The following is a 26,175-nucleotide window of genomic DNA, read 5'->3' on the forward strand; positions in this document are numbered from 1 at the left end:
TAAAAGTTTCAGATCTCATATTTTTACAGGTGGAATTCAGAAATCCAAAGGAAGACACTTCTGTCTCACATGAGGCATCTTTGCTCATCTGAAAGTCACCTTTCTCCAGCAAAAGAACTTCAAAAGGAGACTCCTGAGAGAAATAGCTAGAATTATTATGCATCAAGAAGATGGACACCATTTCCCTCAGGCTTAACCAGCACTTGGGATTCCTTAAGAACATCAGAAGAGCCCTGCTGGATCACCAGTGGTCCATCTAGTCCAGCATCCTGTCTCACCCAGTGACTGACCAGTTCCTCTGGAATGCCACTGAAAGGGAATCGAGTTCAAGGCCTTTCCCTGATATGCCTCCCGACATTGCTATTTGGAGATTCACTGCCTCTGAATGGGGAGGTTTCCTTCAGTCGTCATGGCTGGCAGCCACTATTAGACTGCTCACCCATGAACCTGTCTAATCCCCTCTGAAGGCCTTTTGTGTTTGTGGCCATCACCTCTGGCAACTAAACAGGGTTGAACCAGTAAACAGCATCCCTTTGGAGACCCTTCCTAGTATGCCTTACCAAAAGTTCCCTAGTATTATTGTCAATGTACCACTATTGCCTTCTGATTAAGGAACTATTCAAAACATTTAATAGGCATCTCAACTCTATGTCTAGCTACCATAACATTGTCTAGATCCTGTGTACCTAGTTTCATGATCTTGCCATGTAATGCTTTCTTGACCCGTTTATATGTATCTAATGATTTTTGACCTGTTCTATGTTTCTGAGCAGTGGCTAAGTAATGTTCCTTTTGATCGGTTTGTAACCTGTGTTTTAATTGGGCAGTGGTTTTTCACAGCCCTTCTGCATGCGGCTGTTTTATCATTGTGACCTTGCTGGACTGATTTATGCTCTTAGGAAGGCATGTAGTTATTGGAAGACTGTGTGTGCTTTTGCCTGGGAAAATTGCACCTGAAAACAGAGAGAGCCTGGCATATTATTGAGCGTGCCAAGATTCGGATTGGGGGGCAGGGTTGTGAGGGTAGCATAAAAATAGGCTTGTAGTATTGCTTGACAGTTCTAGCAAGGACAATCCTTGCTTCTTTTCGCCATTTTCTTCAATAAAGAGATTTCTTATTTGCAACGGGTCTGCTTATTTGGAACTCAGTCTTGACAGAAATAATGCCCCCTATGAGCAGCTTGGAAATGTATGGGAAGGGACTTGGCAGAATTCAAACATCCCTGACTAAAGAGTTGTTATGAAAACGAAGTCTCCATCGCCAAGCCCAATCTACTAGGTTTGATCATCCGCAGACGGGTCACTCCGAAGCTCTCTGACCAGAGCAGGCCTTATCTTTCACAATCCCTGCCAAACTAAAGTTTAAGAGGTCAAAATGATTGCAACGCCACCCACTAACTGATACTATATGTGCTCAAAAAATGCTGGCCTCTGTTTATTCTTCTGACACATGAAGGTTCGAAATGACTGGGGGGAGGGGGGTAAACACTGCCGTTTTTAGCAAATCAAGACAGTCAAAATGCTGAAGGTATTGCTTCCAACAGTGATCTTAGTTCAAATGGAAATGAAGTGGGGAGGGAAGGAATTCAAACTGGGGCAAACTATTATCTCCCAACTTGACTTTTTGTTTCAATGTCTCAGTTGTGGCTATTTTGGCTCTCTCTTTAAAAAAAAAGAAACCCTACAGAACAAAAGACAGCAATAGTGAGCTGACCTCTAAAAATCACCAGTAGGAGTGATTGACTTAAAATTAAAAACATGGGCTATGGTTAGGGTTACCATTATCAAATCTGGGTGTGGAAATACCCAGAGATTCTGCCCTGGCTTCAACCGTACGCCTGGCGGAAGAGCTCCTTCTTGCAGGCCCTGCAGAAAGCTGGTAATTCCGGCAGGGCCCTTACCTCCTCCGGGAGCTCATTCCACCAGGTTGGGGCCAGGACCGAAAAGGCCCTGGCCCTGGTCGAGGCCAGGCGAACGTCCCGGGGGCCCGGGACAGTCAGTAGATTCATACCTGCAGAGCGAAGGGCCCTATGGGGGGCATAACCAACCTTACCACCCTGCACCACAAAAGGCTCATATAACACGCATAAACCATACCAATTCACAGTAGAAAATATCTATACCCACAAATGAATTAACAGCAACAACAACAAAAAACATGTAAAATTCCAATAGTACCTTAAGGACTGCTTAAATTTGTGATAGCAACACAGCTACCCATCTTGAAAAAACGGCATTTCAGCATATTAAACCTGTAGCCGACACTGTAACCCAAATCTGATAGCCATATACAAGGCAAGAGTCATGAAAAAAAAATCAACTATCCATATATTAAAGGCAAAACTGAGTGTTCTTACCTTTAAAGCTCTACACCAGTGGTCCCCAACCTCTCTGAGCCTGCAGGTATCTTTGGAATTCTGACATGGCATGGGTGAGTACAGCAACTGATGGCTGGCCCAGAAGGTGGAACCAGCCACAAAATGGCTGCTACAGCTTACCTGCAGTCACACAAGAGAAGACCCTTGTGCTGTGGTGGCAGCAGCAGTCAAAGCAATATTGTAAAAAATCAACACAGCTAATCAAATCTCCAAACAGAATCTTTGCAAGACAACAGTTCTGCCCACTTCCTAAAAACACTTGGTAGATGCCAGAAAAGTTGTTAGTGGGTGCCATGGTGTTTATGCACACCATGTTAGAGACTTCTGCCCTACATGACTTAGAGAGAGGAGGAGGAGTTGGCTTTTATATGCTGCTTTTGTCTACCCGAAGGGGTCTCAAAGCGGCTTACAGGCGCCTTCCCTTTCCTTTCCCCACAACAGACACCCTGTGAGGGAGGGGAGAATGAGAGAGCCCTGATATTACTGAAGCAGAAGAAGAGTTGGTTCCTATATGCCGCTTTTCTCTACCTGAAGGAGTCTCAAAGTGGCTTACAGTTGCCTTCCCTTTCCTCTCCCCACAACAGACACCCTGTGAGGTGGGTGAGGCTGAGAGAGCCCTGATATTACTGCTCGGTCACAACACCATGATCAGTGCTGTGTCGAGCTGCATGTGGCTGCATGTAGAGGAGCAGGGAATCAAACCCAGTTTGCCAGATTAGAAGTCAGCACTCCTAACCACTACACCAAGCGGGTACCTGAAGGGCCAATTGCTTGAGCCGGATCCTAACTGGTGGACTGGACAGAAGGAAAGCAGGAAGGGGAAGTAACAAATCGTGTATTTTAATATAATAGTAATTCCAAAATAGCACATTAATTTAAAAGCCAAAGCAGAATGTAGCTTTCCCCAAAACCCAAATAGGCCAAATTAGATGTGAGGAGAGAGCTAAACTGTAAACAGTAGCTATGGGTAGCATGGTCTAGTGATCAGAGTACTACATCAAGATCCACAATATCCAAATTTCAAATCCCACCCAGATATGACCCCCCACTAACTTTGAGCAAGGTCTCTGCCTCATAGGGCTTTTCTGAAGACAAAATGGAGGGCAATGTACATCATCCTTTGCTCAGCGGAGGAAAGGAAACATAGGCATATATAAATGAGAGATGGGGGGAACATGTTGGGACTGTGGCACAAACGGGGAAACGGTTAACCTGTTCCCCAGGGCTGCTCTCCTGACTGCAAACTGAGAGGCACTATGGCACAGTGGTTAGTGAAAACCCAGATGTTTGAAACTCTGCTTTTACCACAGAATCTCACTGGGTGATCTTGGGCCAGTCATACACAGCCTCACAAACCAACGTGCCTTACCAGGAAAACGTGAAGGTAAAACTGAGGTAAGGAGAAAGTCATGTACATTGCCTGGAACTCCCCGGAGGGAGAGTGGACTAAAAATATACTAAGTAAATAAAATCAGCTCCACAGAGCTGCCGTTTATCCCCCGGGAGAAATGTACAAACACCCTCCAATTGGAGGGAAGATGCTCTGCGTGGCTCAAAGGAAAATACAGAATTAAATACCTTTGCCAAGAACGGGGACGGGGGCAGGGGTGGGGAGGACAGTCAACGGCATTCTGCAAGGCCAAAACCAACACCACGACTGTCACAAGAAAACACCACGCAGGCAACTTAAAATTCACAGCAGGGAAAAAACGAACCCCAGCCAAAACCAGTTCCCCTCTGAAAAAGGACTTGTTGTTAAACCTCCAGCACAGCTGCACACAGCTGGGGTAGCCATCCCCGGGGCTGGTCTAATCCTATTTGGGAAGCTTTTGGCATTAGGAACATCTGCTGTCCCTTTTCTGTCTGCCTGTGTCTTTCTCCCCTTGAGGAACGGACTACTGTTACAAGGGCTCTCCCGCTAGCCAGAGGGCCTGGACTCCAGGCAGGCAGGCAGGCCGGAGGCCGTGCCAAGCACACACAGTCAGGCTAGCAGAGTGTGGGTCACGCTGTTCCCCAGCACAAGAGCCCACACGGCCCTCCTAAATCCTCTCTGGCCCACGGTCCACAGATCAAAGCGGATTCTTGAATGTGCATCTCCCTTCCCTGGTCATTGTGTAACTAGCTGCTGCCCTGGAAACAGACTAGCCGAGGCGAAAAACGGAAGGGAGCAGAATAGAAGAAGTCGAGCCAAGGGTCCCGAGCGCGGCACAAATCACCGAGGACCATCCCTTCTCTCTTTCAGGATGAAGAAGCGGAACATTGTGACAGGCAGATGAGTCCCAGGCGAAAAATTAAACCGCACTCTCTAGGTCACTGACTGACAATAACGCAAAATCCCTCACGATGTCACAGGGACTTCCCCACACTGTGAATCGTTAACCCAAACTGGGAGATCCGGAGGAGGTTTGCCAACCCCCAGGTACAGGCTGGAGACCCTGAGTTATAATGGATCGCTGGACTACATAGATAGCTGATTTATCTGATTTATTTATTTAAGGCATTTAGTCCACTTCACATGGAGAAAATGGCTGCTTTGAAAGGTAGCTATATGGCATTATTATTTCTTTATGATGGGATTTATTGAGGTTCCTCTCCTCCTTAAAACCCACTCTCACAGGCTCCACCCTCCAATCTCCAGGTATTTCCAAACTCCTCACTAGGAGCCAGCAGGGGACTAGCAGTGGCTAGAGTGCCAAATTAGGTACTGGGAGATCCAGGTTCAAATCCATGCTGTGCCATGGAAGCTCACTAGGTGACCTTTCTCATTCCAGCCTACCTCACAGGATTGTTGTTGTGAAAGTAAAACAGAAGAGGGACAGACAATGTTGTGAGCCACTTGTGAGGAAAAAGCAGGGTACAGCTATAAAAATAAATAAAACTAAGACATAGATTTAAATCCTCTCTCACTGGGAGACTGTGGGCCAAATTCTCTTTACAGGCTGCTTCACCAAACTATTCTGAAGCTAAAATGTGGACTGGAACCACAAACACCACACCAAATTCCTAAGGAGGAAAGGTAAAATAATAATTTTTATATCAGTATGCTACTTGTTTCTCACTGTATAGATAATCCCCCCAACAGCTCACATCATGATCAACTCAGTTCACAAAGAACAGGACCCAGAATCCAATGAATCACAGGCAAAGAATAATCTTCTTTTACTGTATTCAGTAGTCTATTGCCATGTCTAGGCTAACTCAGAATCAGTGCAGATTTTTTCCCCACCCCAAAATGCCCTGGGCTTATATAGCGAATGGATAGTTCCTCAGGGGCATAGATAATTCCCATCCACATGAAAAGAACTGGTGTATCAAAGCCGCAGCCTAATTCATTTCTGCTCATTCTCCCTCCAAATAGCACCAAGGGGCACATGTGATTCTCCCACCTGCCGTTGCTCTTCTCACAACAACCCTATAAGGTAAGTTAAACTGAAAGGCAGATGACTGGCTCAAGGCCACAGATTGCCAACCCTGACCAAGTCTGCTCAGATGACAAATCCCACGTTATGCAACTACCACCATGACACAAAGATTTTCACTGCGTGACTGGAGGGAAGCTGTGGCGGCTATTTTGTGACTTACTCTCACCTCCTGAAGCAGCAATTTTGTGGTAACCATTTAGGGATGTTAGTCCCCAGATGGGACCTGGGGATTCCCCAGTTTTATAGCTCATCTTCGGGTGAAAAAGATCAGTTCTTCTGGAGAAATTGTCAGCATCCAGCGTCCCAGCAGCAAACTGGCAGCTACATCCTCCATTTTAAAGGGCTAGTTGGGGAATCCACAAAAGTCGATTCCCCCAACTACACAGTGCAAGCAGTAGAAGAGCAACCAGCAACCACAAGCTAAATAAATGTGTGTAACCAAAGAAGCGCGATCTCCATCTTCAGTGCCCACCCTCAAACCCGCCTCCCTTCCCCTTCTCCCAGGAACAGGGCTTTTTTTGTAGCAAACTGCCTGGAGCAACGAATACACGTTGCTTCATCCAGGCAGAGCAAAAAAAAAAAAATTCCCCAACAGTTGACGCAGAAAGCATGCCTCTCAGACCCCCCCCCACACACACACACCCCAAAAAAGTGAAAAGAAAAACTTTTCTGCAGCTTCAAGGATGGTGGGTGGCATTAAAATAAGCATATGCATCTATGATTAGATGCATAGTGCTCCTTCTCCCCCCTCCCCATCAGTGTTTGTTGCTCTCCGCCTTCCACACAGAATGACAGTGAGGAGGAGGAGGAGGAGCGACACCCCATCCTGCCTTCGAGAGTACAGCCGCGCAGAAGTTCTCCCTCCTCGCCCACCCTTCCCCACGTACTGCTCAGCCAAGCGTGCCCCCAACTCGCAAAGGCAACTTGGCCAATAAGGGAACTCCTCAGGCAAGAAGAAACTGGCAAGAAATGCTGCTGGAGGGTTTAATTCCAGCAGACGTTGTCTGAGGGGACCGGGAGAGAAGTTGTGCACCTCTCTCTTTTCCCGCCCTTGAAAGCCCGAGGAGGAGGACTAGCAGTATGGCAGCAGCCATGGGATGGGGCAGCCACGCAGTGGTTATGCATCTATCATGCACCTAAGATTAAGCATACCAACTGAGAAGTTTCCCTTGCTTGCATCGCGATCCCTTTAAAACAGGGGGAAATGTGATGGGCTGCCTTGCATGACAGACAGGAGGAGGGAGAGATGCATGCATAGCACGTCCCTCTCCTCTGCCATGTCAGGCAGCCATCGAAGGGCCAAAAAGCAGCAGAAGAAAGTGGGAGAGCAAGAAGGTGAGAAATGGCAGGGGGCCCAATTTTTTATAGCTCTATCTTTTAGATGTGCGGAAAGGCCCTGATTCTACAACACAAATTCTATTTCACTGCTTGTTGAATGGCCTCTCCAACCAACTGTATAATTCATACATAGTAATTTGCCTTGTCCAAGTGAAAGAGGTGGATTCTAAATGACATAAATAAGTAACAAAATTCAAATTCTTACCTCTCAAGTGTTTGAAAGGGGAGAAAATCAACAGCTCTTTCTAATCTGGTCCAAACTCCAGGTATTTTTGTTCTTAGATAATTATTATTTTCCACTCAGAAACACACACACAAAAATAAAATCAATAGAAAGGCCTAGAGACCTTTTAAAAACATGCATAGGAACTAGGAAATCATGGCAATAAATCATTGTAATGTTATTACTGAGTTTTGTTTTGTTAAAACAATATTGCACGGATACTCCACACCAAAAAATGTGCACTTCAGAGGCCAAGAAGGAAAAAGAAAAAGACCCTCATGTGGATGCAGCCAGAGAAAATCTAAGTATCTTTCTAACTTGGTCCAACAAACACCCGCTTTTAAAGTTTTTTTAATAATTATTTCCCACTCAGAAGGGAAATAAGCCGTTTCAAAATGGGGATGCTGTTCTCTGCCGTAGCTGAGTTACGATTTACTCAGCTGCAGTGTGTTTACACTGGGAGCAAAGTTAATCCAAGCCTCCTTTTGCGCCAACAGGGCAAATGAAATAAAGGTAAATTTATTTGCTACGAACACAGGGGCTCTGGATCTTCTGTCTGATGAGAAGGAAGTCAGGTCTGCATCCACCGCACATACCATTCAGGTACCTACTCTCTCTGCCTCTTGCCAACCCCTACGCAAGAGTACTCAATAAAACAATTTGGTATTCAAACCGGAGAAGGACACAGCAGCCTGTGAGGCGGGGTGTCAAACAGTGGCATGCACAAAGTGTACACAAAAAAATCACCGGTTTGTAACATTCCAGATGTCATCTGTGCACTTCCATTCCTTCCTACATAAGAGTGACACAAGGAGTAAACAAACAGGAGCTAGAATTCAAGATCTGTGAAGGAGTTTGATCACTGACATCCTCCCCAAAAGGGGGGTAAAGAGGGAGAAAAGGGACAGAGCTCTATCTTCCTAGGATTCAAGAAGAGAGGTTATTTCCTTCTTTGTCTTTCCATGCAGAGGGGAGACAAAGGAAAGTGGGGGGAAACGGTTGAGTTGAACTCAGAATTTTCAGCAACTGTTAGCACAACCGCCCTGACCTGGGCTGATTTTGCATTTTGTTTTTTTCCATTGTGGATCCTGCTGAATTCAGATGATTTGAACTCGGGTCTTCCTCTATCCCCCCCCCCATTTGAAACAGAAAGTGTTCTGCACTCAATTGGGAAAGCTTAGAGAGGGGGGGGGGGAACCAAGCACAGCAGGAGTCTCTTTTCTTGAAGGGGGGGGAGAGGATTGGAGACAGCAGAGGAGGGGGAATAAATCCAAGAGGAAAATCTCTGCTGAGAGATGTTAGGACTTCTGGAGCGTAGTCACTTTAAGGGAAGCCTTGCAATAGGGAATCGGGAGGTCTTTGAACTGATGCCCTGGCAATCAGGGAACACTGCTTTGCTCCAAGGCACGGAACAGTAAATTAATTCGCAAAAAGGAGACATTTACATATTTACTTATGGCGGTTTTTCAAATAGTGAGGCTTATATCCACTCCAGGATATTGCGGGGGAAACATAGGGTCACCACGAATCAATCATGCATATTGCAGAGGGAAAATTTAAAGCACCCAAAATCAAAATGCAAAACAAATTTAGTGTGGACTGAAGGGATTTATTTGATCTGGGAGTGGGTAAAAAGCCCCATGCAGACTACACCCTAGATAGCCTGGGCTAGCCCAAGCTCATAAGATCTCAGAAGCTAAGCCAGTTCAGTACACAGATGGCAGACCAGCAAGGAATTAAGGGTTGCTACGCTGAGGCAGGCAAACCACCTCTGAACATCTCTTGCCTTGAAAACCTTATGGGGTTTGCCATACGTCAGCTGTGAATTGACTTCACACACACACACATCCTTAACTTGCCTTCTCAGAATCCTATGGAAAACTTCTTCCTCCTTACTTCCAGGAGAATGTTCTTACGATTTCACAGTTCATATCCCAGATCGTTCCTGATCACAAAATCCAACATCCTTCTCTTCGTCACGCACCTTGCCTTCCACGGTCATTTAAAAGGCCATGTGCTCAATGTACAAAAAACACAGTTTAGAAATACAGGTGACACTGCACATGGATTTAGTTGTACCTCATGAGAGATGGACATCTCACTTTTTTATAAAAGGAGAGAAATCTGATTGGGGGGGGGGGTTGTGCCGAGTGTCATTTTTCATGCAGAAGGCATCTGAATACATAAGTCACTAAATTATCAGACAGAAGTGCCTGCAAAAGTTGCTCTCTGTGAACATTTCCACTCTGGCTTTCTTACCCCTGAAAGACAACAAGGCGCAGTGAAAGAAGGCTTAACCATAATTTCTTCTCCAAGGGGCAGTGAAGGAAGGTTTGACCATAATTTAACGCAAGCTTCTTGGCTCCTGATTTCCAGCTCCCCCACCACCCTTAATTCTGAACGTGGTTTACACCGGCCATTCTCAAAGGGGGCCACAGACTGAAAAAGGGTTTGTCCTAGTAACTGAACTGATGAAATACCCTTTTTGTCATGTATGATGACATTAATTGCTAGAAAGTTCTTCATCAAGTGAAAGAGAAAAAAAATAACGTAATACTTTCCTTTGTGCGTGCTTCAATCACTGCATTCAAGAAAGAAATGCTACTCTTGGCCAAATGTTCTAGGAATCTGTCTTATGTACATATGATACATGGTACATTGAGAACAGTTGTCTCCCTCTTAGCTTAGGCCTTTTTTAGCCTAGCTCACTGCAGTTAACTTTTTACTTGCGGATAAAATCAATACTATTTCTTACACTGGTAAGAATCTATTAATTGTTGCAATTTATTTGATTATAATTTTAACAACTGTATAGATTTTATAGTTGGCAAGGGACCGTACTAAGAATAAATACACAGTGGCAAGATTTTATTATATACCAATCAAGATATGGAGATCCCTGACATGGTGGAGAGCTTGGATTGTATACAGAACTATTCCGCGATATTGCTGAATCTCATATCTTTTTACAACTATCGTAAGTAAATAAATGAAATGAAATGTGAGTTTTTTCTTTGCTGATTTTCTTCTACCATTTGCTCTTCTCTCCTTCCTTAAGCCTGATCCGGTAGTCAACTGGCAGCCAGTGCAGCTGTTAAGAGCGTGGGCCGGATAGGGGCCCTCCAAGGTGACCCTGGCTGCCGCGCATTCTGCACCAGTTCTGCAAAGTAGGTTTGCAATGTGTTGGTCTTATTATTGATCAATCTGGTGTTGCACAGCATCAGTGTTGGAGGCGGTTTCTTCCCAAAATGAAAGCTCATGCTTCTCTTGGTTGATTGTTCTAGAAATTTCTCTCATGTATATATAAGGCAGCTTTTCTCAGCATTTTTTACCATTTTACCATTTTTTACCATTCTTCAGGCTCCAAGAAACCCCAGAAGTTACTTGATCGTGCAGAATAATGGTTGGGAAACATAGCTGTCTCCACGGCCACCTGGGTCCCCCTCCCCCTTCCCACCCCCTCCATGGGGTGGATATATGGACATATCCCCCAATAAATGTTTAACACATTTTATACAATATTTAAAATTAATTAACTCCCACCCATTCGGGAAACCCTTCCAGGGCCATCAAGAAAGTGCAGGGTTTCATAAAACCCCGCTTGAGAAAGCCTGATATAAAGCAAGGTACATCAAGGACAGCTAGTTCACTCTTAGCTTAGACCTTTTTTTCCCTAGCTCATTGCACAAGTGACCAACCTACAGCAGGGGGGCCTGGAAATGGAAAATAACTCCTAAAAGCCCGTAACCCAAGAAACACTGAGAATGGCTGCTCTAAATCATGGGATTTCATAAAGCATCTCTCTCTCACACACACATATATACACAAGGGCACCATATATTGAAAAAGATGAATCAAATTTGTCCTTCTCTCAACAGCACACACATTGTCAATGTAGCCCTTTCTAGTAGCTGTCATGTTTTTTGCAAACCAGTTACATATTACATGGGCAGAGATAATAGTTGGCACCAGTGTTTGGCTCTCTAAATTTTTGCCACTATCCATAAAAGATCTGGCAAGATCCTTTAGCCTGGCCCATCCAGGTCAGGGCTATACTATATATAACCAAGTAGATACACACAGACTTCATCCATGTGACCAGAAATGCTGCGACTATTTTGCTTTCTTTTTCCATGCATCACAGGGATGGGGGATATTTCGGCCACTGCACATAGATGGGGGCCAATGCATTCATGTCACTTCCCCTCTGCACCACACAAACACACTTTGTTGCTAACCACTAACAGCAGGTGTCCCTCCTCAGAGGTCAACAATTAAAGAACCAAACTCTACCAAAAGTCACAGTCAGAGGTCAACAAAGGGCCAGAATAAGAAAGGCTATTTGCATAACGAAAACATGTCTGATCTTAAACATGACTGATGACTGACATGCAGACTAACCCAAACCCTACTTGTCCTTAATTACGAAGTGTTTTGCTCCACTGGCATAAATTGGCCCCACAGTTCACCCCTGGAATTACTGGCAACCTCACAGAAGCACAGAGCTGAAAGGGACCTGAAGGGTCATCTATAGTCCAACAAACTGCATGGAGCAAGCTACCTCCCCCTCACATTCCACCAGTAATTGCTGCACTATGCCCACAGGAAGGCAAAAAAATCCCCAGGATCCCCGGAGGAATACTACTTCCTGATCACAAAATGGCAATCAGCAATACCCTGGGCATAAAAGAAAGGGCCATAAAAGCTATATATGGGCTCATCCCTTCCCACCCTCCCATTCAGGATCTGACCTCTATGAATTCCATTTCCATGAGCCATCTTTGAGAAGCCCTTTGGTTGCATAACTATCTTGGCCGGCTATTCCTTTCACACATCAGGGTTACCCGTTCTGGGTTGGGAAATGCCTGGAGATTTTGGGGGTGGAGCCTGGGAGGGAGCTCAAAGGCAAAACCACCTTCCTAAGTGGCCATTTTGTACGGGGAGAAAGATCTCTGTTGTCTGGAGACCAGTTGTAATTCCAGGAGATCTCCAGCCATTCCCCCAGAGCTTGGCAACTTTTCTTCACATACCAGTTAGCGTCCCACTGACTCCTCCAATCTATCTCAACTTAAAGACAGCCAGCTTGGCGTAGTGGTAAAGAGTGGCGGCTTCTAATCTGGAAAGCTGGGTTTGATTCCCCAGTCCTCCACATGCAGCCAGCTGGGTGACCTTGGACTAGTCACAGTTCTGTCAGAGCTCTTTTCACAGAGCAGTTCCGTCAGGGCTCTTTCCACCTCACCTACCTCTCAGGGTGTCTGTTGCAGGGAAAGTGATTGTAAGCTGCTTTCCGGTAGGGGGAATCGGGGTATAACAACCAGCTCCTCTTCTTCTTCTTCTAAAGTTTTTATTTTTTTTTAAATGCCATATTCTGTATTTAGCCCCATCTGGCTCTGGAGTCATCAGTTACCAATATGTGTATGAACTGATCAAACATTCAGTGAGGGAAGTGAAAAGCGGGCCCAAGGCCTGGGCCTTCCTGCAGCCGGAACGTGAGCCGGAAGCGTTCAGGAAAGCATCAAAAGCCATGTTTCCCCCGAAAGGAAGAACCAGACATCTGCCAACCCATGCTTCTCCCAAGCATTGCCTCCCCTCATCCAAGATCATTCCGAAACCAAAAACAAAATACCTCACGGTATTTTTATTGCGAGATAAGCTCACTACTAGGGGACGGAGTTGAGGACAAGCGTGGATTTGCAGTCCGTATTTACTTACTTTCAGCCGGTTAAAGGTCCTCTCTGGAAAAAGAAACAGGGTCTCTGCTTCACAATTAACCAGCTAAGGCCTACTGGTGTTAACTGCAAAGGGAAACACGGTGTCACATCACCACAGGAAAGCTTTCGATCTGTTTAAGGTGCTTAGAGAGCTCTAAGCCTTGATAATGGGCACAAGCTGTTTAACTGATCGAGAGGTTTAGGCTGCGGTAAGCAGCTTTAAGCAGTCAGGGCTTAGCAATGATTTACAAAGCAAAAGGGGAGGGGGTAAAAAAAATTAAGAAGCCCCCTCCGAAAATGGGTGAAGTTTTGCCAGTGTTGTAGTGATTCAGAATTTTGTAAGTATAGCAGCAGACATGCAAACGTAACGGTTCAGTGATATTTATTTTGCTGTTAAGGGACAGCTAACTTCTGGTGAGCCAGTTAAGGTCTTTTAAGGCAGGAGGTGTTCAGAAGTGCCTCTACCCAGAGACCATGGATATCTGGCAGCCCTGCTGGGTTTTCAAGAAGAGTAGGTTTTTATACCCCACTTTTCACTATCCGAAAGAGCCTCGAAGTGGCTTGCAATCACCTTTCCTTCTTCTCCCCACTTTATGGGGAGAACTCTGACAGACTTGCTCTGTGAGAATAGCTCTAAGACAGTGGTTCTCAACCCTCCTAATGCCGCGACCCTTTAATATAGTTCCTCATGTTGTGGTGACCCCCAACCTTAACATTATGCAAGTGTTCTTTCACAGAAATTAAACCGAAACTGACCAATGGCGTCAAGATCCATTGTTCATGATTGTATATAAATTGGGTTTTTTTCTGGGGTTTCTCAGTTCAGTTCTGCCTCTTGTCCCACCGTGCCGATCTCGCTCTTTTCCACTGCTCCAGACAGACGAGCACTCTATCTCGATCTACCCCGCAAGGCTGTTGTGTGGATGGCGCCCCCCGGCCAATCTGCTTGCCCTGCCGCGACCCCTGTGAAAGGGTTGTTCAATCCCCAAATGGGACCTGATCCCCAGGTTGAGAACCACTGCTCTAACGGGACTGCGATTAGCCCAAGGTTGGCCACGTGTGGAAGACTGGGGAATCAATCCCAGCACTCAGTTGGCCACGTATGGAAGACTGGGGAATCAATCCCAGCTCCCCAGATTAGAAGGCACCACTCTTAAACACTGCACCAAACCGGCTCGTACAGCAACAGATGGACAGAGTTGGTTTGCTGTTGCTTGCCTCTGCACACCATCCTTGGACTTCCTTAGGTGGTCTCCCATCCTAGCATGAACCAGGGCTGAACCTGTTTAACTTCTCCCCAGATCTGATTAGAGCTAGGCAGTTTTGAGCAGGGACTGAAATCGTGGCACAAGGGAAACGGAACTGATGAAACCTCTGCGCTTCCTCGTCTCCAAGGCACCCGTCCCAGCTTTGCATCAATCTTTGCAAAAAATGGTTTTGCTAGGAAAGATTGCAATACCCAAGGAACAGTCAAGCTGAACCGAAACACCAGTCTGGAATCAACCGCAGGTTATCCGCAAGTAAAGAGAGAAGGTGCTAGTATGAAAGCCCAGGGAGTTCAGGTCAGACGTGGTATACGGAAGCTTCCAAAATTTCTTGAAAATATCAGTACCAGTTCTGCAAAGCCAAGAGCCAGTGGCCAATCATTCACGGAAGGGGAGTAGGAAACGAGCTACGTTTGCAAATAACGCTACTTTCTTCCATCACATACCAGTAATAGATACTCCAGAGGTTCAAAAATCCACAGTTACTACTTTCATACAGCCCTGTCATGGCCTACTTTGCCTTTTATGTTAGTAAGCTGCATTCCAACCCAATGAGGCACGCCGGGAATTTAGCTCTTTTCCCTGGTGTTCCCTATAAAAGTTTGTTTTCCGGGACATGCCTGAATTGCAGCATCATGCATAACTGTTTTGCACATGCCCGGATGGATTCCTGGAAGGAAAGTTGCTCGGGGGACGCTCTGGCTGCCTCCGTGCATTGCTGTTGTTGGACGCTGCGCTTTCCCACATGCCCCCGCAATCAATGGTGGATTCCTTTAGCGCAACAACAACAGTGAAACACACACGCACAGCCCCAAGTGGACTCACTCAGCAGGAGAGCGGCAGCCAGCTCTGCCCACCACCAGGTTTGACATGCCAGACTGCAGTGGTGGGCAAGAGCTAGACCCTAGTCCGCATACACAGCAATGCCCTGAAGCAGCCCAGCGGCCCCCGCTGCCAACGGGGGTAGAATCATAAAATCATAGAATCATAGAGTTGGAAGGGGCCATACAGGCCATCTAGTCCAACCCCCTGCTCAACGCAGGATCAGCCCTAAGCATCCTAAAGCAAGTAGCCCCCACTCTCCCTCCAACCCATTCACCCAGCCAAAGGGGGGGGTAAACTGAAGCATCCCCACCACCACCACCACCCATCCAACCCTAAGAGAACTCACTACACTGGATTCCAAGCACAACCAACAGGTCGACCACGATACAGGACCCCCAACCAGCAACGGTTGTATGGCTGGGGCCCCTCCCCTTCCTACTCCCTCCAGGGCCGTCGTTGGCCATTTTGGGAGGCAGTGGGCCAATTTGTCACAAACTGGCGGTAGAGAGCGTCACCCCCCTCCGTAGTTGAGGATGCGGAGAGCAAATGAGTAGATTACGCCATCGCTGTTGCCATTACTGTAAATTATCGGTTTTTATTGTCATTTTATGGTTTTAGGGGACGGGGTTATGTAAGCCGCCTCGAGCCTTCGGGGAGAGGCGGGGTATAAATATAATAATAATAACAACAACAACAACAACAACAACAATAATGTGAAAACCACCCGGGGTTCCTAAAAAAATCTTTTAAAAATATATTTTTTAATGAAATTTCCCCTCCCCCCAACCGGCACAACCCCTCCAGGGCTCTAGCATAACCGTAGGGTCCCAGGTAACCCTGGCTGGGATACACTGCTTTAGTGCAGTGGTAGCTCCATATCCAGTGAGAGGTGCAGCACGGACCAATAAGTGCAATTATTATAAATAATGATGATATATTCTGAACATTAACAAACCTGGTTTGGAGTGATACGGAAAGCTAAGCAAGACGGTCCCTAGTTGCACTTTGCATGTAGATACTTTTGTGCTGCTCGGACAGCAGTACAGCTCCAAGGCCCCATCTAAGCCAGGCCAAAGTCGAACCATCCCATGACAGGCGCTGATGTCACCCTGCCTAAGAACCCCCACCACTCCATGGTTTCACAGGTTCCAGCCACACTTTGGGTGCCCTCGCCATCTGAGGCTACATGGGGGGCAACCCAAGAAAGCGCCATCTCAGTTGTGCCAACAAAACCTTGGAACTCCCTGCTCATGGAGATTCCTCCGTCTCCCCCTTATCAGTATCCTCTGCTGGCAGATGAAGGCTTGCTCATGTCATTCAACATATTCCCCAAAACTGCTGCTGGCCCTCCTCCCGGGTTTTGATGTTATATATTTATGTGTTTTTATGGAATTATTTTAAGTGCCGTTTTAAGGTTCAAATGTGTTTATGTTTGCTGCCAGGAGGGGGCCCTATATGTGGGTGGAAAGGTGGCATAAAGTGATTCGAATAAACGAAAGAATGAAACCAGGGTCCATTCTGCACACGTTGGATAATGCACTTTCAATGCACTTTAGAAGTAGATTATCCTGTTCTGCACTGGAAAATCCAGCTACAAAAGCACATTGAAAGTGCATTATCCTATGTGTGTGGAATAGGCTCAAGTCTTCTGAAAGATGCCACCCACTGTAGATGGAATGAAATATCCAATAGGAGTGGGGCCTTTTCAGTCGCAGCCCCAGTGCTATGGAACACCCCTCCAACAAAGCTATTCATTGGCTCAGGAAACTCATGAACATTCCAGCAACACCACGAGAGCCAGTGTGGTATAATGGTTAAGAGTGGCAGCCTCTTATTTGGACAGCAGAGTTTGATTCCCTACTCTTCCTCCACATGCAGCCAGCTGAGTGACCTTGGGTCAGTCACAGTTCTGTCAGAGCTGTTCTCACAGAGATGTTCTCTTAGAGCTCTTAGACCCACCAACTCTGAGGGGAGAGGAAAGGAAGGCAATTTTAAACTGCTTTGCGCCTCCTCAATATTATTCTTTTAATTGTCCTACAGAGGGGACTTTATTTTATAAGCGGATGATTCAGAATGGTGGGGGGGGGTGGATGGAGGGTGAAGTATATTGCCTTGTTGATTGTTTTTAACAATGCATGTCACCTGGAATGTTAATAATTGAAAGAAGATAAAAGTCACCTAGAAAAGTACATAGAAAGAAAGAAAGAAAGAAAGAAAGAAAGAAAGAAAGAAAGAAAGAAAGAAAGAAAGAAAGAAAGAAAGAAAGAAAGAAAGAAAGAAAGAAAGAAAGACTCCAGCCCATCACATTTTTATCCCTCCCTTCCTCTGGGACACTAAATAGAAAGAAGAGTTGTTTTCTTGTACCTTAGCTCCTTAGCTGCCTTCTGGTTTGGGAGATGCCTTTAGGCTTTGCAAGCCAGAATCTACAGCTCTAAGGGCCAGAGCAGGGCTTCTCAACAAGGGCAGAGTCTGCACTTACTTTGTTTATTACATTGTCAATCCTGTTGAATTCAGATCGCTTTGAACTCGGATCTTCCTCTTCCCCCCCTCCTCCCCATTGAAACAGGAAAGTCTTCTGCACGTGGTTAGGGTAGTTCAGAGGGGGGGGGAGCCAAGCCTCTTTCTTTCTTTTCTTGAAGGGTGGGGGGAGAGGAGCCAAGCAGGGAGCCTCTTTCTTTTCTTGGAGGGGAGGGGGAGAAGATCGAAAAAGGCAGAGAAGGGAGAAGTTGGGAGAAATTAGGGGCTTCTCCTTTAAGGCAAATTGGTCACATGACCACCTGTGGCCAATTACGGGTCCTCTATCATGGAGGAGAGCCCCAATTCAAAACAATGCGATTTTATAATATATTCAGGATTAAAAGCACTCTTAAGATATCGCACGATAAAGGTAGGGTCACTCCGGATCAATCCTTCTTGCTGCAGAAGGAAAATTTAAATCGCCCCAAATCCAAACGGAAATTGCATTCTGTGTAGAGGGCAGGGACTGAATCAATCTGGGGTTGGAATAAAAGCTCTGTGCAGTTTACACCAAGGAGTTGATGCCCAGGGATTACTTGGTCTTCCCTAGAAGTTCTGTTGGCTGCTGACATCACTAGACATCATAGGAACCCACTTCCCCTGTCGCTCTATAGGCCTAGTCTCGTTCTCCACGATGGAAACGGTAAATGGTCGATCGATTGATTGGCTGGTTCCCACATCTCACTTCCACACCCTCTTCTCTGAAGGGGCATCGCACCACTTCCGGGGTTCCTCAAAGCTTGAAAAACGTCCGGGGTTCCCCCACGGTCAAAAGGCTGAAAAAGGCTGCTCTAGCCACTATACCACGCCACCTCTCTGTGCCGTCTGAGGATCCCAGCTACAGAAAATGGCCTTACCCAGAGGCAGGAAGCAGCCCAGTGTAAGCTGCAAGCCTCCAGCTTAAAAAAAAAAAAATCAGCTATTTGCCCCACACACCCTTGCAGCTTGCACAGGAAGTAACAGATTCGACACACTGGATTCTGTTTGGGCCACAAGCAGCCCAGGGCATTCCGTACAAGCATTTTCAAGTCAAGACTCATGGCTTGTGGTGCAATACACCCTCACACTCGCTGACGGTTGGCAGACGCTGGGATCCTTTTGCCAAACGCCAAGCCACACAAAATGCAGCGTCGCTGACTCGAACCGTCACGAGGCTCTGTTGCACAACCGAGTTCGTGTTAACACAAAGCAGCCGACACTTCGGGGAAGACGACAGATGCTCCCAGAGAGTCAATCCAGGTCACAATACAAGGGGGGGGGGGGTCTATTCCCTCTCAGTAGCCAAACTCCCACTGCCTAGAACTGCCCAAAGAGCAGGTAATTTAACTATCTTGCAGAGCTGGAGGAAATCTGACCTGTCATTTTGCAGTTTTGATTCCTGAGCCTCTATTCGTCTCTGCTGGACTTAGGGATGCCAGCTCTGGGGTTGGGAAATACTTGGATGTTTTGGAGGTGGAGTCAGGGGAGTGTGAAGTGTGGGAAGACCTGAGCAGGGTCTAATGCAGTGGCAACCAAACTGTGGCTCTTCAGAAGTCCATGGACTACAATTACCATGAGCTGGCAGGGGTCTCATGGTAATTGTAGTCCATGGACATCTGGAGAGCAATAGCTTAGCCACCCCTGGCTCTAATGCCATAGACTGCAGCTTCCGAAGCAGCCGTTTTCTCCAGGAGAACTGATCTCTGTCACCTGGAGACTAGCTGTAATTTTAGGAGATCTCTAGCCCAGGGGTAGTTAACCTGTGGTCCTCCAGATGTCAATGGACTACAATTCCCATGAGCCCCTGCCAGCGTTTCCTGGCAGGGGCTCATGGGGATTGTAGTCCATGAACATTTGGAGGACCACAGGTTGACTACCCCTGCTCTAGCCACCACCGAGAAGGTGGCCACCCTAAATGCAGTTGCTACCTTTGCAACCTGACAACAATTCCGTGAACTGGGGCTGTTCAAGGTCCTGGAGAGCTGCTGCTAGTCAAAGCAGGAACTACTGACTTTGCTAGACCTATGATAGAATAATTATCAGATTCAGAATGAGGAAACTTCATGTGTCCCTTTTAGGGGAAGAGCCATGGATCAACAACAGAACATCTGCTTTGCATGCAGGACAGCCCGAGTTCCTTTCCCAGAAGCAGGGATATGAAAGCTCTCCCCTTGAGCCCCTGGAGAGCTCTTGCCAGCCAGCAAAGACAACAATTTGATAGTCCAAAACAGTCAGACTCCGAAGGTGAGCAGCTTCCTGTAGAGAACCACAGAAAAGTTCAACCCAGCGATTCTGGAAGCTGTACCTGTTGAATTTTTCTCTGTCACTCTACCTTTAGGGGTACAAGAGCTCTTCCAGAAAACAAAATTGAAGGCCCAAAGACTAGCTTTAAAAGAGCTATGTAGGTAAAATGACTGTTTTTCATTTAGAAATATAATTGACCTCTTTAAAATAAAGATCCTTCTGGCCAAGTCAAGACTTCCACCATTGAAAAGATCTTCTGGCATCTCAGGGACAAGTTCAAGCTTTGGTCAACTGCGAGCAACTGCAGTAGCTGCTATGATTGCTTCTCGAGATACATATCACTCTGTTTTCTCCTATAAACAGTATGCTAAACTGTGCCAACCCATGCATATCAGCTCAGATGTAAACCCTGGTGAAATCACTAGGACTTTCTCCCCAGGATGTGTGCTTAGAGCAGGCATCCCAAATCTTTGTCAGCCTGTGGGCTCCTGTGGAATTCTGACACCAGCTGGAGGGCAAAACCATGAAGGAGAACCACCATTGATTACTTACTGGAAAGGGTTCTTCTCTTCTGAGGCAAGGAGGACATCTTGCTGAGTTTTCCCCACAGTTCATTCAGGGAGGCAGGACAAAGCTTCTGCAACTTCCTGTTTTCTTGAAAGGAAGAACCCGCCTACTAGTCAGTTTGTTATTTCCAAGAGCTGAAGAGAAACTCTCAAGTAGGGTTGTGCGCGGCGGTGTTCAAATCCACCATTCCAGGCCGACACAGCCAGCGCTGCACCGCAGGGGGATGCACAGGTGCTGGTGCGCAACTTGGTGCAAACACACAAGCGTGGAGTTCCGCACCGGCGTGTGTGCGCCAACTGGTGCACTGGTGCCCACACCTTCCCTCCCTCCACCGTAGCGCGGCGCTGGCTGCGTCAGCTTAGAACAGCCAATTCGCACACCGCTGCATACAACAATACTCTTAAGTACCAACATAATGAGCAAATACAACAAAAATACTCCGAAAGAAAATGGAGATATTTCAGGAAGGAGAAGTAGAAATTAAATATGAAATAAACAAAGAGTGCTAGGCTGTGTTCTGAACCTATCAACAGTTAAACCACGGTAAACTGATTCTGCACATGGATGGAGATGTACTGGGAGGGCCAAGATGCCCTCCTTGCCTCAGAAGAGAAGGGCCCTTTTTGGTAAGTAATCAATGGTTGCTCTCCTTCTGAGGCAGAGGGCATCTTGCTGGGAACTCCCAGAGCAGTGATCAAACCTCACAGACACCTCCGTCCACCTCCAGAACGTGCTGAAGAACCCTTCTGCCGAACGCAGCATCAGCCGAACTATATGCATCCAACTTGTAGTGCTTAACAAACATAGAGATGGAAGACCAAGTAGTAGTTCTACAAACTTCTTCCACCGAGGCCCTGTTGCTAAAGGCTGCAAACAGAAGACAGATAGATAGAAGGATCTCTAGTTGCCATCACCTTAAGGAATCTACCTATGTGCAGGTGTCTAGCTAGTGAAAACCCCTGAATCATCTGAATAGCAGTGGCCAGAGCAACCCCTCTCTGAGGTAAAAGTACGCCAAGCTGCCTGAACAAGCACAAGGCAGAAAAAAGGCGATCTCACTAAACACTCCCTAACCTAGGAGGGAAGGAGGAATAGAGACAGAAAGAAAGGCTGTTGGGTTCTTTTTTAACAGAATAGCTGAAAAGAAGAAGAGAAAAATGATTATAGATCAAAGCAAGCCTAATACAGTGCGCTCCCTGCAGAGGCAGGAACTGGCTAGTAGGCAGGTTCTTCCCCTCAAGGGAACAGGAGGTTATAGAAGCTTTGTTCTGCCTCCCTGAGTGGACGGTGGGAAAACCCAGAAAGATGCCCTCCGCCTCAGAAGAAGAATTGGATTTTATACCTCACTTTTCCCTGCCCAAAGGCTTTCAATCGCCTTTCCCTTCCTCTCCCCACAAGAGACACCCTGTGAGGTAGGTGGAGCTGAGAGAGCTCTAAGAGAAATGTGACAGACCACGGTCACCAGCTGGGTGCATGTGGAGGAGTGGGGAATCAAACACGGTTCTCCAGATTAGAGGCTGCTGCTCTTAACCACTGCACACTGGCCCCTGTGGGTGTACAACCACATGACCATATACAACACACATGGAAGAAGCTCAAGTTCAGGGGACACGAGGAGCAATTCCTTTTTTTAATGGCTGCTGCCGTTGACACAACATTATTTTAATTTCAGATCTGCAGGGGCCACCAGAAGTCCTGCTGGGCTGGAGCCTCACCTAAGCCTACTCACTTTCTAAAAATACTTAGCAGGTGCCACGGGGATCCCTGGCTTAAAAAGACACATCCCATTTATTTATTTTTTTAGCCACTCAAGCTATGCACATATTCTTTAGCTAGGGGTCAAGCCCGTTGCATTCAGGAATACAACAGGCACTAGCCTGGGGTTGGAAGAACTCTGCAGATGGCCTCTCCTTCCCCCCAGGACCTGTACAAAATAAGTATAAATAAAGTCATCTGGGGACAATTCTTACTTGGCTTAACATTGGACGTTATCTACACAGGATATGCTACGACACTAGCAAAAGAGGAAAATCATGCATTTTATCTTGACAATTTACATTCCTGTCATTAGAAATATAATAATCACTTTTGTGACAAACTGCCCATCTGCAATTCTTCTTCTATCAACAGAGCTACAGACCACTAAAGCCAATTGCCACTGAGAAGCAACACATCTCTTTGCTGACCTTCACAAAAACGTTACTAACTCTTTGGGAACAGAAGGCCTTTAAAGATACAACACAGTCCTATTTTAGGATCACATCACCCTTTAATTCTTGTATGCTTGGCCTGTTTGTCAACCAAAACAAATGACTTGCAAACTTTCACAGCGATTAACAATCCAACTTCCAATCAAAAGAGCACTTTTTAAACTGTTTCTACAAACTGTTTTGAAAAAATAAGCCCAGAATGGAGACACAACCATGCAGAATCAGATTGACAAATGCAAAATCAGATTGACAAATGACAATCTAATAAGCAACTAACTTTTAAAACAATGCTTGATCCAAAGAAAGACATCGCTTTCCATCTTACGTTGGTCTTGCAGACTAAAACACAGGTATTAATCGCCTACTTTCCAATATTAAAAAGTCTTCCCGAGATCTCAAAAAACACATGCATGGCTTCCAATGATAGAACAATATTTAGTACAAAGATTTAAGCCCTCCCCAGCATGGTGTAGCAGCTGGAAGAGGATCCAGGAAATGCACATTCAAATCCCCACTCTGCCATGAAATTTCACTGAGTGACTTTGGGCCAGTCACACACACACATACACAGGCTAACCTACATTACAGGGCTGTTGAGAGGACAAAATGGCAAGGGAAGGGTGACATAAACTGCTTTAGGTCTTCATTGGGGAGAACGGTAGTGTATCTGAATAAAATAAATATTCAAAAGCTTGCAAACGCTATAGAGAAAACAGGATGGCACCTCCCAGATATGTTCAGCTGAACATCGACAGGGTACGCACGTAGGCTTTTCTATGCATCATTAAAAGTCTTCCTATAGACCACTGGCAGTTGGGCAAAGCACAAAGTACACACCATGTGCAGCTGCAGGATTCTTGCTGACACTCGCAGTGAGACATCCCACGCTTATTATGTGCAGCCTTCAGTCAGAATTAGCAAGCGGAGGACAGTTGCTCTCTGGACAGGGACAGGAGGTCACTGCTGCCTTTTTCCATCACAAGCAGAAAGCAGGATATCAAAAATAAATATGCACTAATGTCAACTCACAGAATCACAGGGGTCTTTCGGACATTGAAAAAAATAGCATTACACCAGCAAAATGGTGTAACGGTACAAAATAATGCGCCTCCAGCCCTTCCTCACCTTCTGGCTTTCTCACTTTCATCTTCCACTTCTCACACGACTTGGCACTCTGCACATCTGCTTGAAACGGCGAAAGAGAGCAACGCGCTTTACACACGACTCTCCACCACCTGTCAATCAAGCCAGGCAGCCAATCACCTTCCTCCATGTTTTAAAGGGCCCGTGATGTCAGCTGATTTTTTTTAAAGTAAAACTTCTCCGTTGAGATGCCTATGCATCTAATCACAGATGCATAGTGCTTTTTTTAATGCCACCCCTTTTGGAATCATGAGACTTTAGAAAGGCATGCTTTGAGTTTTACCTGGGTTTTTTTGTTTTGTTTTGGCTGAACGATTTAATGCCTACTTTCTCCAGGCAGTTTGCTTAAAAAACAACAACAACAACAACCTGTCCCCAGGAGAAGAGGGAGGGAGGCAGGAGCGAGGGCCAAAGATAGCGCTACTTTGGCTCCACACATTTCCTTCGCATGTGGCTTGCTGGTTGCTCTCCTCTAGCTCGTGCTACATAATTTGGGGGATCCACTTTAAGCAATTCCCCAGCTAGCACTTTAAAATGGAGGATGTAGCTACCGGTTTGCTGTTTGGACCCTGGATGTTGGCAACGTTGTGCAAAATGCCAAAAATATGACATCTGAAGAAAGTAAGCATTACACTATATTTATCGGGTGCGGAATAGCCCATAGAGCTGGAAGGGGCCATACAGGCCCTCTAGTCCAACCCCCTGCTCAATGCAGGATCAGATGAAAGCATCCAGGATAAGTACCTGTCCAGCCACTGCTTGAAGACCACCAGTGAAGGGGAGCAAACCACCTACTTAGACAGCTTATTCCACTGCAAACTATTATGTGAAAAGAATTTTCCTGCTATCTAGCCAGTACTGTTCTATACGCAGTTAAACTGTGGGTCAACTGCTAACAGGAACCTTCCCTTGCTCTCCTCTAAGTGACAACCTTTCAAATATTTAAAGACAGCAAGCATGTCCCCTTTCAACCTCCACTGCTCTAGGCTGAATATTCCCAAGTCCCTCACCCTTTCCCCATAGGGCTTGGTCCCCAGGCCCCAGATCATTCTTGTCACTCTCCTCTGAACCCTTTTTGAAGTGAGGCCTCCAGAACTGCACCGCTTGCTTAAATCACACAGGTTCAACACATTTAGCATGTCCTGTTTACCTCGAGCAGCATTTCTTGGTTTGTACTGAAGTGACACAGCCCCCACACAGCCCGGTACTCTCACAGCCGCAAACTAACAGGCAAGTTGAGCATATAAGACCAGAGAATGCTGAGGGAGAAGCCAGGGCTCAGGGGCAGAGCATCCTCTTGGCATTCAAGAGGTTCCCGGTTCAATTCCCGGCATCTCCGCTTAACAATCACAAGCGTAACGTGTCAGAACAGACCTTCCGCTGCATGAGATGGTGAACAGCTTCTGCCAGTCTGAGAAGACATTTGTGCAGCTTACTGGACCACAACCAGAGGCACATGCTGACAGGGTGCTTTGCAAACAAATAGGTCCTGGTTCAATTCCTGGCATGTCCCGGCCTGAGAAAGAACTTGAATAGAACGAAAAGACCTTCTGTTCCTGGAGATGCTGGAAAACCACAGAGGGTGACCGAACTAGTGGGCCCTGACGTTGTGCAAGGCAGTTTTCATGCATTCAGATCCAAACACCATCGTATGCCTGTGGGAAAAGGCTATAGCTCGGGGGATAGACTATCTGCGTTATGCAAAAAGGTCCCTGAGATTCAGTCCCTGCAATTACTTTTAAAAGGACCAAGGAGTAAATAATGCGCTATGCCTCTGCTTGAGCCTCTGGAGTGTTCCTGGCAGTCAGAGTAGGCAATACTATTATAAATTCGATATACGGCAGCTTCATTTGTTCATGCTATGGGAAGGGCTGTGGCTAAGGGGCAGACCATCTGTTGGGCATGCAGAAGGTCCCAAATTCAGTCCTTGGCGTCTCTTGTTAGAAGGGTCATGTGACAGGTGATATGCAATACCCTACGCTTGGGACCATGGACAGCTTCTGCCAGCCAGAGTAGACGATACTGACCTTGCTTTCAACTCTATGATTCCAACTCTACGAGTCGATATCACAGATGCTTTAGGCCAGGCGTAGTCAACCTGTGGTCCTCCAGATGTCCATGGACTACAATTCCCATGAGACCCTGCCAGCGTTTGCTGGCAGGGTCTCATGGGAATTGTAGTCCATGGACATCTGGTGGACCACAGGTTGACTACCCCTGCTTTAGGCTGATCCTGCATTGAACAAGGGGTTGGACTAGATGGCCTATATGGCTCCTTCCAACTCTATGATTCTGTAATTCTTTATGCATGTCAACACCACAGTGCCAAATGTAGAAAACAGTGGTATTTTTG

At 46.3% G+C, this 26,175-nt stretch overlaps 1 protein-coding gene across 2 annotated transcripts in view; it reads right to left on the minus strand.

Moving 5' to 3' along the window:
- The window catches only part of HIVEP3 (HIVEP zinc finger 3), a 257,097-nt gene that overhangs the window by 224,665 nt on the left and 6,257 nt on the right, over nt 1-26,175 (minus strand). The window lies entirely within an intron of this gene.

This window comes from Paroedura picta, chromosome 5 (assembly GCF_049243985.1).
Source record: "Paroedura picta isolate Pp20150507F chromosome 5, Ppicta_v3.0, whole genome shotgun sequence".
Taxonomy (NCBI): Eukaryota; Metazoa; Chordata; class Lepidosauria; order Squamata; family Gekkonidae; genus Paroedura; species Paroedura picta.